The sequence below is a fragment of the Chiloscyllium plagiosum genome, chromosome 14, assembly GCF_004010195.1.
Source record: "Chiloscyllium plagiosum isolate BGI_BamShark_2017 chromosome 14, ASM401019v2, whole genome shotgun sequence".
Lineage (NCBI taxonomy): Eukaryota > Metazoa > Chordata > Chondrichthyes > Orectolobiformes > Hemiscylliidae > Chiloscyllium > Chiloscyllium plagiosum.
The window spans coordinates 48,256,049-48,260,529 of record NC_057723.1 but is presented as its reverse complement, the minus strand read 5'-3'; positions in this window follow the sequence as shown (position 1 = coordinate 48,260,529).

Below are 4,481 nucleotides of genomic sequence, written 5' to 3'. Positions count from 1 at the left end.
AATATTTAAGAGGCATTTGGATGGGTATATGAATAGGAAGGGTTTGGAGGGATATGGGCTTGGTGCTGGCATGTGGGACTAGATTGGGTTGGGATATCTGGTCGGCATGGACGGGTTGGACTGAAGGGTCTGTTTCCATGCTGTACATCTCTATGACTCTATGACTCTATGACACGCCCAGTTATAAACAATTCACTTTGTGCAGACACTACAGTCAAATCCGTTAGTGTATTGCCTACGGTTTTGTTGAACAGGAAAATAAATGCTGACGGTGGAGAGCAAGAGTTGCAAATATTTACTAGTGACTTGGAAACTCTTTGTATTAAACTAAATGACGGCTGCATTACTTCAACAGTAAAAATCAACTTATGTTCCAAGACAGGTTTGCGGGATATTAATTTAGCTCCAATTACTGTGTTAATAGGACTAGACAGATAAATGCAGAAGTATAGTACAGTTGTCTGCTGATCACCCACTTGACCTTTCCTTTCGACATAAGCCTCTGGAAGCGTGGTTCAACTAGTTGAACAGGCAATTAACGAAACCCTGAACTGCACACCTTCAACCCCAAAGAAGAGTTCAGCCATTACCTTTGGCATTTATCATTTTGTAAACTGCAGTTGAACAAAAATAAGCGCGTCCTGAATTCTGAATATTTCCTATTCTGTGTGGATAGTGCCTTTATAGTTTAGAATGATTATTGGATTAAAAGAGTTATCTCTGTAATATTTAATGTGATATTGGTTGTTTTAGAAGTTTAGTGCAATGGATAAGTTGGATTTTTGTTGTGTATTATTTTCCTAAATTGAGATTGTGGGCAGATGCTGACATCATAATAGAAGTAATTAATTTTGTCTTTTATCAACAACCAGAGTCATTCCAAATCAACTTGTTTTTCATTTAGTGTGTTGTGATCGACAGCACATTGTTACAGGTCAGGAATGTATTGAATATATCTACCTGAAGTTACATTATTAATAGATATCATTTTCTTATAAATTGTGTTTATATATAACGTACGATCGAATGTAATGTTCAATATGCCATTTAAGAATTGCTTATTTTCTTGCTAAACTGGAAAATAAGATGGCTGTTCTAAATAATGTAGGTATAGTTTCTGTACTTTTAATATTTATAAACAAATATAAAACACTCACCAAAGGGTTTTCACATTTAACATATAGTACACCACAAACATTATCATATTACAATCATTTGTACCAAACACCTTGAAACTTCATATTATTGATATAATCGATTGAATCTTCAAAAACACACTTTCCTGGCTTTTGTCCCAAGAAGGCCCTCTTCCCCATTGCAAAAGACAGTTTATAGCCCCTGTTGGCAGGAGTCCATCTCTTTTGTCTGGCCTGTTGACCTGTAGCAGTTCCAAATGAGAAGTAGAATTGCACTAAGTGCTTCTACATTAAAATAGTCAACAGAGGCTGAATGCCTTACTTCCGTTCTTGCTTGCATTTTGAGTAGTGAACAGAGGAATACTGAGTTGTGTGCGTTGGACATGTATGGTCTGGAGCTTAAAAGAATGAGAGATAATTTCATTGAAATATAAAGTACTGGAATTGATATTGTCAAGAATTTTGGTTTTTTTTTGGTTGAGTCTAAAACTAGTGGGCCTAATCTCAGGATAAGCAATTGATCATTTAAGAATAAAATAAGGAGGAGGAATTTCTTCATAGTGTTGTGTATCTTTGGATTCTCTGCCTCAGAGAACTGTGAATTGTTTGTCATTGAATATGTGCAAGATTGTGAGAGAGAGAGAGAGAGAGAAAGATATTTGAATTCTACTGGAATCAATGTTATTAGTGGGAAAATAGAATGAGGACAGCCTTGATGGATAGTGTTGATTAATGCTGTTTCTAATTGCGATCAAAGAAAATAGATAGAGTCATAGAGTCATACAGCATGGAAACAGACACTTTGGTCCAACTTGTCCATGCTGACCAGATATCCGAAATTAATGTAGTCCCATTTTCAGGCATTTGGTCCATCTCCCTCTAATCACCTCATGTATTCATCCATATTCTTTTAAATGTGTAATTGTACCAGTCTTCACCACTTCTTCTGGTAGTTCATTCCATACACAAAACACCCTGTGCGTGAAAAAGTTGCCCCTTAGGTCCCTTTTATATCTTTCCCCTCTCACTTTAAACCTATGTCCTTGAGATTTAGACTCCCCTACCCTGGGGAAAAGACCTTGGCTATTCACCCTATCCATGTCCCCCATGATTTTATAAACTTCTATAAGACCACCCCTCAACCTCTGACACTCCAGCGAAAATGGCCCCAGCCTAGTCAGGTTCCCCCTACAGCTCAAAGCCTCCAAACCTGGCAATAGTCTTGTAAATTGTTTCTGCACCCTTTCAAGTTTAACAACATCTTTCCTGCAGCAGGGTGACTAGAATTGAATGCAGTATTCCTTCCACAAGTGGCCTAACCAATATCCTGTATAGCTGCAATATGACTTCCCAAGTCCTATATTCAGTGCACTGACTAAGTAAAGAAGTGTACCAGAAGCCTTCTTCACTATGCTGTCCACTTGTGACTCCACCTTCAAGGAACTATGAAACTGCAACCCAAGGTTTCTTTGCTCTGCAACACTCCCCAGGATCCTACCATTAAGTGTATAAATCCTGCCCTGATTTGTCTTACCAAAATGCATACCTCACATTTGTTTAAATCAAACTCCATCTGCCACTGCTTGGCCCATTGACCCATCTGATCAAGGTCCTGTTCTACTCTGAGATTACTTTCTTCACTGTCCACATCACCACCAGTTTTGGTGTCGTCTGCAAACTTACTAGCCATACCTCCTATGTTCACATCCAAATCATTTATATAAACAATGAAAAGCAGTGGACCGAGCACCAATTCTTGCAGCATACTGCTGATCACAGGCCTCCAGTCTGAAAAACAAGCCACTGCTACCATCCTCTATCTCCTACCTTCAAGCCAATTTTGTATCCAAATGGCTAGTTCTCCCTGGTTTCCAGGTAGTCAAATCTTGTTACTAGTTTACCATGTGGAACCTTGTTGAATGCCTTACAGAAGTCCATATAGACAACTTCCAACACTCTGCCTTCACTTTTTCATTTTGTCACTTCTTCAAAGAACTCAATCAAGTTATTGAGACACACTTTTTCCACGCATAAAGCCATGTTGACTATCCCTAATTAGTCCTTGCCTTTCCAAATATATGTAGATTCTGTCCCTATGAGATATTTGAGCTACTACCAAAACCACTGCAATGGGAGGACTTTTGAGGATCCCAACCCCAGTCTCAAGATACATTAATTGGTTCTTTCATGTCATTCAATTATCATCTCCCATGGTCTTTGAACCCAGGGATTCTCCAGCAGCAGATAGAAGGTCATACTGCCGGCAGATGGAGATATATCTGAAGGTCTGAATGGCCCATAACTGTGATCAACATTTTTCCATCTTTTGTTGAGTTAAGACCATTTTATCTGGCGTTGATGATAGAGAAATACACGCCACCCAATGTAATGATGTCATGAGGCCTTGGAGATTATAAGATCTCATGAAGGACAGAACTAAGACTGAGTCCTCTCGATAGTTTTTGACGTATTGCAAAGTCGTTTGTTGGCAGCATACCAATACACGGTGATCAGTGTGGAATCTGAAGATTTAATTTAGCAACGCTTGTACTAAAGTGGCAAAGATGCTGGTAACCAGAAAGTTTCAAGGCAAATCAAATCCTGCTGATTGCTGCGGACAATGAACCTCAGAATACTTTATGGCAGCACTCAACAGTGAAGAATATTTCAAAGGATGATGAAGCATTTCAGACTTGATAAGAGACACAAATGAACAGCAGAATTCTGCAGCTCCAGGGGCAGAGGTGCAAGCTGCATTGTGTGGCACTGGTGTTTAGGAGATGGAGTTCAGCGCATGAGCAAACGGACATTGCAAATTACATGAATCAAAAGTAAAAAATCCCTGGTACAGTCGAGAAATGTTAAATAGTGCAGTGAGTCAGGCTGAAAAGATAAGAATAAAAAAAAACCTCAAGTTGAGTGTACCACCAGAGTGCATGGTTATCCTGATGCATGGTCAGAACAAAATGGAAATAATTGGGCCAGTAGAGAAATTTGCATAATCCAGGAGCAGCAAGCAGTCTTAGTCATTTAAAACAAACAAGTTTTGGGAAATTTTAAAAAGTGAGCAATTCTACAGATATTTTTCTGGTGATTCCAGCATAGCCACAAAAGGCATCAATATAACTGTGAAAGATGGGAAATCCTCCACGAAAGCTGCAAAGAGCAGGAGACCTCTCTAGAGCATCAGTAAAGCATATGACAACAGCTGTTTTCTCACAATAAACAAGTCTTTAAAGAATATAAAATAATTAATCATGCTAGGATGTGAATCACGTGGCATCATAAATAATAATTTTAGAGATGAAACAACCCAAACTCAAAATTTGACAAATCAGTGAAAGC